This window comes from Egretta garzetta, unplaced genomic scaffold, assembly GCF_000687185.1.
Source record: "Egretta garzetta isolate BGI_Z169 unplaced genomic scaffold, ASM68718v1 scaffold30, whole genome shotgun sequence".
Taxonomy (NCBI): domain Eukaryota; kingdom Metazoa; phylum Chordata; class Aves; order Pelecaniformes; family Ardeidae; genus Egretta; species Egretta garzetta.
Window position 1 is genome coordinate 7,832,764 of NW_009258383.1, and position 12,715 is coordinate 7,845,478.

The following is a 12,715-nucleotide window of genomic DNA, read 5'->3' on the forward strand; positions in this document are numbered from 1 at the left end:
TAGGGAATTGCAGTTAAATCAGTGCAGCACTGTTAAAAACGAACAAACCACAAGGTCTGGTAACCTTACTGCTGTTGTCTTAGCTTACAAACGTTGGTATGGCATTGCCTCAGCTGTTTATGCATGTGCAGTCCTTTAAGTTAACCAGCCTTCAGGATCTGATCTCTTGTTTTCTAGCTGTGTGGCTGCGTATTTAGCTTATGACTGTTTCAGTTAGGAAAAGTACAGTCAGATGGTGAGATTCCTTCAAGTTTTTAATATAGCTTTTAAGTCGTGTTGCACTGAATGTTCATTTACATTTGGAAAAATATAAACACTGGGTTTCAGCCAGGTGAGAGGCAAAACCTTTCTGTCTTCAAATTTTAATGTTTTATCCCGTTCTGGTTGATGCGTGGAGAGCAGTACCTGCAGCCAGTCCACGGCTCCCAGCCTGACTTAGAGAGGTGCTTCTGTACCCCCTTACCCAGCACTTCGGTCCTGCAGGAGTTTATTGCCCAGGATGTGGTGGTTGCAGAGCAGCGAGGAGCTAGCAAGCCCTTCTGCACCCCAGCAGGTCTCCCCCTTCTCGGGGCGGGGGTGTGGGGGTGTGGAGGTGTGTGTGTCCTGCATCTTGGATCATTTGTTTACAGATACCAGGGTGATAGTGTCTGGCTGAAATTTTTTGCTGAGAGGTCAGTGTCATTCTTGTGGTCAGAGGAGGATTTAGATACTACAAAGAAAGACTTGGTAAGGCAGAGGGTGGAAAATGCAGGCAATTGCATATGCTATATATAGGGCGCCAGCCTTAACATGCAATCTTGATTTAGCTATGCGGATTGCAATGCACGAAGGCTAGCAACCGTGTACTCACAACGCTGCACCTTCCTTTAACTTCTTTTGAGAGAGAAATCTAGGCACAAATCGGTGCTTTTTGGATGGGTGTTTCCACTTTACTGTTGGGTGCCTCATCTTTTGAGAGGGTCGCATCTTACAGCCCCTCTCTGACAGCTGACAGCCTCCCACCCCTGAGCCCGAACAAGCTTGCTGCTGCTGGGAGGGATGCGTAGGGAGCTGTGAATGGGCATCCTCTCCTGTTTGTTTAGTCTGGGGGATGAGGAAAGCATTTTTATTTTTTTTATTATTTTTTTTTTTCTAATCCTGATTGACATAGGTATGTGAAGGCCTGCCCCTCTTGCGCTGCTCTGCAGGCTGTGATTATTTTTAGGAGCAGTACAAGACTGCAGAGCTGTGTGGATAAACTCTTGCCTGTGTTTTTGAACTGAAGGGAAATACACAGCCGGACTTCGCAGCAGGGTGATGCCTAGGGTTGTCATACAGATTCCCACAGCCATCCTACCTCTCTGAGAACAACAGAAAGGGATGAGGCGTAGCTGGTACTTTCCCCTTCTTTAAAGCATTAGTCAGCCTTCTTAAACCAGCTGTAAAGAAGCAAAAAACCCACAGTTTCAAAGACATAGCTGCAGCAAATCCCAAGCAGCAAATTAAGGACTTGAGTTTCCTCCCTGTCGGTGTCCTGTTTTATTGGGGCTGGCTGTGAGGGATCTGAGGCACCCGCGCGGTGCCTGGGCGATGCTGCCTGCTGGCTGCCTGCTCGCCGCGGGGCCTGGCCAACGGCACGCTCACCCAGGATTCACGTACCGACTCTTATTCAAAGGCAAACCCAAAGTCTAAGGAGAAAAAGCAGGGAGGGAGGCCAGACAGTGCTTCCAGACTAAATACCTGCTTGTGAACAGCTCAGGAAGGTAAGAGATGATAATCCCTGAGCTGTGAAGATTATGATTTCTTAGTTCCAGCTATATTTACACAGCTGCTCCACCAGAATTAAGAGCTAAAGATGACAGAATAGTTAGAAAGGAGAAGGTCGAGTACAGTTCTTGGCTGTGGGGTGCGTGGAGGGAGAGAGGATTTGAAACTGTTGGGTTTTCCTTGTTTTTCAAGACATGTTGAGCCCTAAGGGAAATAGATAGGCTTTTAGGCTGCTTAATTGGTTTAAAATCTTTATTGTTTCATGCACTGTAGTTTTCCTATTGCTGAAATGAAACAATACCTCATTTAAGAAAGCCACCTAATCACCGCGTTAATCTCTGGGTCCACTGACAAAGGAGAAGGTTAGCAGGGGTGTTGAGCCTTGTTAGACGCGCGGAGGGCTTCTGGCTGGCACACAAGCTGCTGTATTTCAAGGTCTTTTCTAAAAATAGCAGAATGGTGGAATTTAGGTCAGGCGAGGTAAAGGTGTGAAGCCCGATACCTCAGACACCACACACGGTCCAGAGGTACTGCCAGCCCTGTAACTGCTTATCTTCTGTTACCACTTTATGAATGATAAATAAGAATAATTTCATTTGAAGCATAACCTTTTCATGCCTTTCCCATTCTAATGTCTCTTGCTGTGAAAGCTTTAACGGGTTTTGGTATTGGAACATCATTGAGTTGGATGTCACAAGGATGAGTTCGTGAGTAAAAAAAAAGAGTGTTCCCCCTTGCTGCAGTGGCTTGGTTAGCTAAACCCGGTCGTCTTGTAAAGCTGGCCTAACATGGACAAAGATGACCTGTAAGAGGGAAATTTTCTAAAATATCTTCTTGTTTCTAACATTAGCTGAACTCCACTGGTCTTATAATTATTGGATGCTGTTGTAGGCATGGGCTCCTGCTCTTTTTTTGACACCAGTTGCGTGATGATCTTGAAGATGCCTTCAACAGCTTGCAGACCATCAGCGTAAGGTCTCTGCAGTTTTAAGTGATAATACTGAACTTATATATCCATGTTGTATGTTTTTAGCTGTCCATCTGAGATGCTGCTGTGGCCCTATCTGGTTTCTCAAAGAGATTTTTGATTCTTTGTGATTATTATATCAATGTCTCTGAAAACACAGTTTATTCCTATTTGGTTCCTGTTATAAGTGATAGAGTAAAATGGCAATCTATGGATCATATTAGCAGCACTGTTTCCCTTGAACTTCAGCTATTGAGTTTCTATTTGATTCAGACATATATATCCATTTTTCTTGATTATACTGCATTTCATATAGGAGCTGGATTGTGCTAACCTTAGAAATACTAGCCTTCCTGGTTTTAATTAGCTTAGAAAATTGACTTGTACATTTGAAGTCACTGTAATTCATCTGTAATCAGTCATGTTACACTGGAGACAAATGGGATTCATGGAATGAACCCACACTGATTCACATCAATACGCTTCCCTCACCGTGCGCTATGGTAGCAGTGGTACCAGCAAACTATACTTCTATATGGTTCAGCAACTGTATTTCTGCCACTGTCATATAACTTATAATGTTTGCTTATGTCTTGCTATTGCTTGTAATCATGAGAGGGGACTGTTTGAAAAAATTTGGTATGAAGGCTCAGCTGCACACGTGCCACATTAAACCAAACCCATCAAACTATGTAACTTAGTTTTAAAGTACTGGAGTTAATGCGGAAAGCTGGAAGTTTTAGGACTGAAGATTGGTACATCCAGCCCAGCCACTGAGCGCTGGTCATTTTATCCCTGAAGTCTCTTCATCTATGTGTAAAGCAAGAATCTCATAGTTGCTCTTACATTTAAATTCGTGCTTAAAAGTGCTGTGAGATATTAAGATATTACAGAAATACAGTGTAATGGAAAGGAATAGGAAGACTGTAACAGTAATTTGGATTTGTCGATTGACTTGTAACCTATTTGTGTTCAATAGTCAGGCATCAGGGAATCATCCCATTTCAAAAGTAGTGCATTTGAGAGTTTAAAAATACAAGTTCAGTATACTGTATTATCTCTGACCCCATGAGCTTCAGCTTCACGGAAAACAAAAATACTACCATAGTTGAAAATAATAATGTATTTCATATTCATTAGTGAATAAAGATTCATCAACTGGGTCATCTGTACCTGATTTTTGTTTGCATTTGGCCATACCTATTAAGCAAAAGTAGTAAAAATTATTATCTTTTATGTTTGAATTAAATTGGGATGAATATACGGTCTTCCAAATCAGGCATATGGAAGTTTTCAAGTAAAGGTGATTTGCAAACATCTCGAGTTAAAATAGCACATATCTTAAAATAAGCTTTTATTTGGAATAGTCAATAACAAAAAAGGCTGGATATTCCTTTGAAAAGATAGCTTTATTTTATATAGTACGGTGAGAGAAGTATGCTAGAGTGATTTCAGACCTCAGGACTCAGAGGGTCTCCTGTTGTCTCTGCCTGTCTTGGCTGCAATGAATCAGTCTGCACAGGATGTGGCTGCTAACAGATGATAATGCAAAGTGAAGGGCTGGGCCATGAAAAGCCCCAGGGTGGCTCAGCGTGGTGCTGAGTTCTCACGAAGAGCTGATTGCTTTCCAAAAATAAGAACAGGAACTAGGGCAGATAATCCGTGTAAAATGCACTTTCCACCCTTACACATTCACAACAATTTATTATTTTCAGCATTATGGAGCTTTACATGTTGATTACATACATAATCCATCGAGGCACACGCGCCTACCTACGCACGCTTCTGTTGTATTCCTGCAAACCCTGTTTGCGAGAATTTCTCTGGGATCCTGTTTTGTGGGTGTAACTTGAGAATATATAAATAGATTCCTGTTTTCCCATCATTTAAACCCAAATGTGACTTGCAAACGTGACAGCACTAGAAATGCGATTCTTTGAAACAATTTCCTCTGTTTTAAGTCTTTCCTTTTATTAGGATAAGGTAATCTGGGCTGTTCACACTGTGTATGAACCATGCTGTTGCGGTGGCATTACCACTGCTCAGAGTTCAGGTTGTGTCAGCGCTTCTTTTATAAATATAAGTCCTTATTTCTAAGCTTAATAACTGCATAAGCCTTGAAATTTCACACTTGTCTGAAACTTGGCACAGAGTATTAACTTCGCCTTTTACCACATTAAACAAAAATAGATCTTAGAGGGGAATGTAAATAAAAGAAAAATAAGCTTATTGTGTTTTGCTGCCTTTTCTATCTTGAAGTTAATTTTGTTTGTTGAAATGAAATGGCATGAACTCACGATTCCAAATGGAAATCTTTGAAGATTTTGTCTTCAGTTAAAAGTTGCAATCATTAGTGTTTGCAAATCAGACCTACACAAAATCACCTACTTAAATCACTGCTGGCTTTTTCTTTATGGATTTGCTTAAGCCCCTGCACAGGGGGTATAGAATCTGGCTGTTTGAATCCGCAATATTTTATCCTCCCTTTGCAGTCATTTCAGCTGCGTGTACACATGTGTACAGCACACAAACTTGCAGAGCTCGCTCACAGCAAGTTAAGGTCTCTCATCGGTGTCAGCAGAGCTATTCCTATGCAGTTACAGTTGTAGGACTGGACATATTCAGAGGACAGAAACATGGGCATGTCTTTCCTTAGTTTCTTTAATATATAATTTCAAATCCTCTCATTTGCTAAGTACATTTTCTCAGCAGTAGCGGTGTATGAAAGTAAATCAAATGCAGGCTTTTCCCTGTCTTGTGGAAAAGCCAGTAAAATTCCCAGGCTGTTTTCTAAACCTTCAAAAAAAAATAAAAATTGGAGAAGACTCTAGTCTCAGAGCAAGTGCTGAATCTTTGGATGTTTGCTCACCTTGAGGTTATCCTTAGGGTTACTAAGGGCATAGCTTGGCTGGGCATAGTACCTTCTTGCATAGAAAAGCATTTTTTCTTAAAGGCAGAACTAACACAGGGATCCTGTATTAATGATGGCTTTAGTCTGACCTAAATCACTTCTGGCTTTTTCCTTATGGATTCACTTAAGCCTCTGCACAGGGGGCGTAGAATCTGGCTGTTTGAATCTGCAATATTTTGTCCTCCCTCTGCATTCACTTTAGCCATGTGTACATGCCTGCACAAAGCAGCTCTTACACATCCTTACCAACGAGCGTTGATCTGCTCAGAAGCCTAGACATGCTCTTCACTCTTACTTTGCTCAGCCAGTTTTATAGAGAGCACAAACTGTATGTAGTCTAAAAAAAAACACCACTTTTTTTTTTTTTCCTCCTTCCTTCCTTTCAAATAGCTACTCCCCCTTTTAGTGGGACAGCCATAATTATCTATTTAATATTGGAAAATCCTTACTCACTTCAAGTGCTTTGGGTCAAGTTTAGAGTACCCTTCTGCTCAACCTGATTTCCTTTTCTTATTTACCTCCCTAAGGAAAGTTTACCTCCCCTATAATGCCCTTCCAGGAGCAGTGCTGTGGGTTTCCAGTCTAATACAGGCACAACAGTCAGGATTCATTTTGCCTAATGTTAGACCTCTAAAAATTAGGCATTCTTCTCCAGTTTAGGCATCTCTAGATATTTTTACAGTTCACAGAAATAAATGTTTGTCTAGGGTATGATTCATGAGGAGTGGTATATAAGGCGGGTCAGATACACTGCCCTGTGGCATGGCTCATTTCTCTCTCTGGTCTACAGAAAGCGTAAGCTGATTAACTCAAATATAGACACCTGCCTTTTATACCAACTGTTGATATTTATATCCTAAACGATAGCGCCAAATCTGTGCCAGCTACTCGGCTGGAAAATGCAGGTGTCTGCCATTTGCAATCTGTGTCAATCTGCAGCAGCTGAGAGGCTCTCGCAGCGCTTTTCCTTAGCAAAGCCACCCCGGTGCTTCTGAGCGCTGGTCAATGACCATGCTGTTTGTAGAAGGAAAATATAAAGACTGGTATATTAAATAATATATATTAAGAAAAAGTGAAGTGAAAGCTTTTATTTGGAGTGAACACTACATTTCACAGTCCAGATATTCTCGCTAGAGAAATCACTAAACCAAATTACTTACTCTCACAGTGTTTTATGGCTCAGTCAAACTACTTGTGTTATGCAAAGGCAGCTTTTCCATTGAATTCAGTGGGAGTGAACAAACCCACCATCCATAAAAGCTTTTAGACAGTAAACTTTTATGTTTCTTTTTTTGAAAATGTAAGTAAATCCTCACCTGCTCATTGATCCCGTAACTGAGCCTAGCAACACCTGCGCCTGCTTCTGCATGTGTTGGGAGTTGCAATCACTCTCCTGTGACTACCCAAAGGCTACCAGCAATCAGGCTGAAATTGTTTGAGGATGAAAGAGATTTGTTAAAAGAAAGTTTGCTAGCTGGTATTTAGGGGTGACCCAAGCAGAGAAGCAAGGTGTGAGTAGGGACCTCTGGAAGCAGATGAAGTTGTGGATGGCTCTAGCGTTTCCAGGTTTCCTTCTGTCTAACAAGGTATGAGTAACTGGTAGTCTTCCTGATAAGAAAACCCTAACTTAGGAGGGGGTATGAAAAGGGGGTTCCCTTCTCCCTGTGTCATGAAAATTGTAATAATTTAATGCTTTTTAAAGTATTTATTATGGTCAAATTTTTTGTTGGTTAAAGGGTTCAAAAGCCACTGTAGCCAAGGCTCTGAAATTACATATAACTTAACTTCTTTAGGAAGCTAACCTGAAATGCTGGGAGGTGTAGTGGAGGAAGAAGAGACCAAGAATGCAGAGATCTTAGGGTATGGTGTTATGAGCTTTGGTGTTTAGTGAATGACTGAACTGAGCACATTGTGCACTTCTGTAGTCTTGGGGAAAAGCGTGAGACTTTGTTTTGTTGAGGTATTGTTTGATCTTAAAAGAGAGCTAGTGCGCAGGCTTAGCGGGAGATCTGTGGCCCCTGCATTACCCTATCGCCATGTGAAAGCACAGTGAGGGTGTAGCTCCTGAAGGCATCTTATCTCTGATGCGAAACCAGGTGCTATGGTGTCCGATCAGCTATCTCTAGTGAGAAAATAACTGTACATAGACTCCAAAGCAGATATTATCTGTTCCGGTAAACATCCTGTTCGCTCTGTGTATTGAGTGGATTAAAGCAGGGTTGTGAAGGCTTCTAAGATGGAACTGAGGCTGCTGCTGAAGGGCTGTGTTGTGCCCGTTAGCTTGCTTTCTCTCTTCCACTGCAGATGTGTGTAGAAAGTATTTACCTGTTGCTTCTCAGGCCCATGGCAGTGAATTAATAACGCATAACATAGCGCAAACACTTACTAGTGCTGAATTTGATGGGATTCAGAGACTTTTCGATCCTGAAGAAGAGGAGAGTGGTGTAGGAATGCAATGCTGCAGAAGATTAGAAGACCAGCAGCACTATGTTTGGATGTTTGTGGCTGGGTGGTTAGGAGTTTCCATGTTCCTGGGATGGGAACCTGGCAAGCGTTCATCTCCTTTTTACTATGTGTAGTGATGTTGTGTGTTGGGCCATTGATTTTTTTTTTTTTGAGCCTGCTGTGACTAGTATTGCACACTGAAATGTAGAGATGTATTAACAAAAACTTAAAACAAACAAAAAGCCCCAAAAATGCAGTCTGCAAGAAACACAACAATATTTGGAAGCATTTAAAAAAAAAAAACCAACCTGTTGAACATGTCTGTAAACACTAGTTGGTAGGTGACAAGTTAAACCTAGTTAGAGAAACTTTTCTCATATCTGTTTATTTGGCCCTAATAACTCCCTTCTAATAAATGAACTTCAGTAAACAAGTGACTCCAGGTTTTGCTTGGTAATAGTAATACTTCACAGGGTGGTGCGTGTGTGTGTGGTTTTTGGTGTTTGAGGTTGGAGTAGTATGGTTTTTTGGTGGGTGTGGGGTTTTTTTTTGCGTAAAGTGAAATACACTGGTATGCCTTCTATCAAGCTGTTCAGTGGCCTTCAGCAGCAAAGCCCCTAGGATGCCCTCTGGAAGAGGGCTGGTGAACTAGGCAGCAAACATGGGAGGGCTCCTTCCATTCGGCATGCTGAGTTGCTATAGGTACTAGGTTGCTTTTGTCACGAGGCCAGGGTTTGCCTGCTAGCAGCTGAGAACCCTCCTTTCAACAAGCTCTAGCAGCTCTAGGCTCACTTGGGCTCATGGTAGTCTTGCCTTACCCAACTCAGTGGTGGGAAGCCCCAAAACATGGTGTTTTCTATGCACTAAAAAGTTGTTACAGGGCCAGAAGCAGTTCAGTGAGAATGGGGATCCAATTTGTGTATTCCTCCCCCCATGCCCTGGACTCCTGTCCCCGCAGCGATGGTGTGTTGCACTCTAGTGTGTTTCCTCTTGCGTCCTGTACTGCGATTCTGAAAAGCTTGCTTTAAATCCTGATGTGGATCAAAGAATCCTGCATCCAAGCAGACTGCTGAATTTTTCTCCCTCTTCCTTGCCTTTAAAAGAGTTCAAAGAGAGCACTGAGGGTATTGCAATAACCTTACTACTCTTCTGTAAGGAATGTAAAAACAAGATAAGATCTCTTGAGAAATATTTTGATAGGGAGACTAATGACTAATTTGTTGTTACTGTATTTGAAGAGCTCTTTGCTATGTTTCTTTGGTTGGTTGTCAGTGGTGTCTAGAGCTAGAAACTGTCAGTGCTGGTGTCTCTGGGCCTGCAGAGCGATGCCACCCACATCCCTCTCCCCTGCATGACCAGCCAGAGGCTTTGTCTGACCTTTGTGGGCTCTGAAATGTGCTGCACTGCTCATAAAATCTCTCCTGGGCAAAGCAATTAGAGTGACTTTGACATAGGCTATTGCATAATGATAAGAGTTGAACAGTGCAATGTTTCCATCTCTCCAAAGGACTGGTGGTGGGGTGGCTATCACTGTCAGCAGTAGGTGCTGATGCTTACCTTTGTGTGCTGTGGTGCTCTGTTTCAGTGTGTGCTGGTTTGGTGAAACGACCTCTCTTTTGCCGAAGTTGGCATGGAAAAAGCAGTGAATGTCTCCGATGTCTTCTATTTGGATGCTTTCACTGGTGACTCTTAGGCTGCTAGGTGTTTGGAGAGGCTCTTGGTTGGGGATGGGCATGCTCTCCTCTGGGGAAAAGGAGTGCAAAGCAGGGGGAGTGGGGACCCTCAGGAAGCCCCTGCCTCTGGGCAACTGGTCTGGAAGTGCAGCTGGAACATGTCCAGAGACGAGCAACAAAGCTGGCGAAGGGTCTGGAGCACAAGAGGAGCAGCTGAGGGAACTGGGGTTGTTTAGCCTGGAGAAGAGGAGGCTGAGGGGAGACCTTATCCTCTGTGACTACCTGACAGGAGGTTGTAGCGAGGTGGGTGTTGGTCCCTTCTCCCAGGTAATGGGAGATAGGATGAGGGGAAATGGCTTCAAGTTGTGCCAGGCCAGGTTTAGACTGGACATTAGGAAAAATTTCTTCACCGAAAGCGTTGTTAAGCATTGGAATGGGCTGTCTAGGGAAGCGGTTGAGTCCCCATCCCTGGAGGTATTTAAAAGATGGGTAGACAAGGTGCTTAGGGACATGGTTTAGTGGTGGAACAGCAGTATTAGGTTAATGGTTGGACTTGATCGTAAAGGTCTTTTCCAATCTAAATGATTCTATGATTCTAGTCTATGACTCTATATCCCAGTGATGCCAGTGTCAGCAGGCTTTCCTGCCTTCCTCCTTTCCTCAGCAAGGTTTCAGGTCTCCTGGCAGTCCCATGCTGACGCACCCAGCATGCAGCCTTAGTACTCAATTAGGTGCAGCCGCAGCTTGAGGCAGCAGCCCTGCGGTTCAAAGTCCTCTGCTCCTGAAGAGCAGCCCTGCCTCAGGAGGGGTGGGAGAGGCCAGCCTGTGCACTCAGCCCTTCGCAGTCTTATCCTGAGAGCGTGACCAGTGTGAAGGGCTGTGACAAGCTGGGGGCAGGGTGGATGTCATGTGTAACGCTTCTGCCCAGCCTTGGTAGGTGCAGCTGGAGACCAGCTCTGTGCAGGTATTACTCTGGGGGCGTTCGCAAACTAGAATAAGTTGTTCTCGCTTTGGGCAGTGTCCAGCTGGAGGCATCAGGCAGGGCTCAGCCTTTTGTTTTTTTTCTTCTTCTAATAATCAATAGGGAGCAAACCATGGGTGGAAACGTAGAGATGGGCGAAGCCTGAGCCTTGCTATGAGCAGTGGGTCCCACCGCAGCTCATGGCTGCATAACACTTCCATGGTGCAGCCCTGTGGGGGGCTGCTGCCTCCTCTTCTGCAAGCCCTGAACAGCATAGCTGGTGTGATGTTGCCTCAGGATCTAGAAGAGAGGGGAAGATGGGTCTGCTGTTCCCCACTACCCATCCAAGAAGGGGGGGTGTGTGTGTCTGGTCCAGGCAAAAACAAGACAGTGCAAAACACCAGTGTGTGTCTGGTCTTGTTATGGCAAGCTCCTTCAGTGTCTCCTCTTAGAAACTTTTCTGTGTCTTCCAGGTATTAAAAACCTCTAAATTTCTTCATGGTGATTAAGTGAAAGGGATGTTATCTGGTGGCATGCTGCTTTTCCCAGGGGAATGGTGTCTGAATAAAGGCTTTCCTGTAGCCAAAGTTTGCAGTCTTTTAAGAATATTATTTCCAGTATTAGCATTTTTTATCAGTTTTTTAATGATCCTTAAAAGCATCTTGGGGTTTTTATTTAACTTTTTGTATTATTGTCTGTATTTATTTATCAAGCTCTCTTCCAATATTAAGGCTGGAATTTTTTTAAGAAGCGGAATCTCTGACTCGTATCTCTGACTCATGGATGAGGCAGAAGATTTAAAAAAAAATTCAACTGCTAGATTTTTTGGCTGTATCTTTATGGTATGAAGTGTTCGGTAAAAACGTTGCCTTGCATCCTGTAGCTGTGTTGGCACAGCTGCCTGTGCAGCTGTATTATGGCCCTTAAAATGAGCTGATCTGGCTTCAGTGAAATTTCTGGGTTATCTTCCAGTTTATCAGTTCAGACTGCAGCTGGCTGGACTTGCATGCCAGCCCAACTGAAGGGGGCCAGGCAGGGATTCAAAAGATGGGGCCAAATGGTGGCAATACCTTAAATTAGTGCTGTTGCTGCTGAAGAATTCTGGATCACAAAATCAGAGCCTTGAGGTTTGCTAAGTAATAACAACATGCACAAAATATAAATCAATAAAATGATACTTGCTTGTTTTAAAAAGCTGGAGAAAAAAGGTATTACAGACTCCAGAGGATTCCCAGATATGTGTCATTGGTCTCACTGGCTGCCATCACTAAAAAAAAAAAAAGCTGAAACTGCTCTAAGCAAAAGAAAGAGGTGAACCTCAGTTCTTAACAGTGTCTGCCTTAATCTACAAAGATTTCTTATGATTGTTGTTTTGATATTTTTCTCACACACACGCTACATCACTGTACAGTGTACTGATGGTACTTTTTCAGTCTCAAAGCAAGGATTCTAAGTTTCTCAATTTTGTAAGTATGCAATTGCTATACTTATTGATGGTGATTCACTCTCTGATTCATTGATCAAAATACAAGCTTGTTTTTGCAGAACAGGGAAACTCTGTAGGCTATAATGTTATAAGCCTGCTTTAAGCTTCAAAACAACTGTCTGGGAAGTAAAAAGTGCAATCAGAGGGTGAAAACCCTCATTAAGTTTGATAATTTCTGGGGTATCAGGAAGGGTGTGAGGTCAATTACAAGATGTGATGACTGTCAGAGTTATAAACTCTTTTTGGTGGTGTTTTCTGTTTGTGTGTGTGTCTGTGGTTGGTTGGTTTTGTTTGGTGTGGCTTTTTTTCCCATAACTTTCAAGGACAGATGGATTAGAACTTGACCTTTCCCTGAAGGCTAGCAAATAAAGCCTGGAGATCTCATGGTGGCTGAGGACAAGGAACTGTCTGTTCTGAGAGTCATACTGTAGTATCTCTGCCTACTTGGTTATTTCTTGGTAAGAAAGGCAGGCCTTGATCTTCATGGTACCTATGCATCTTCCTTTCCTCCTTCTTGTTCCTCCCA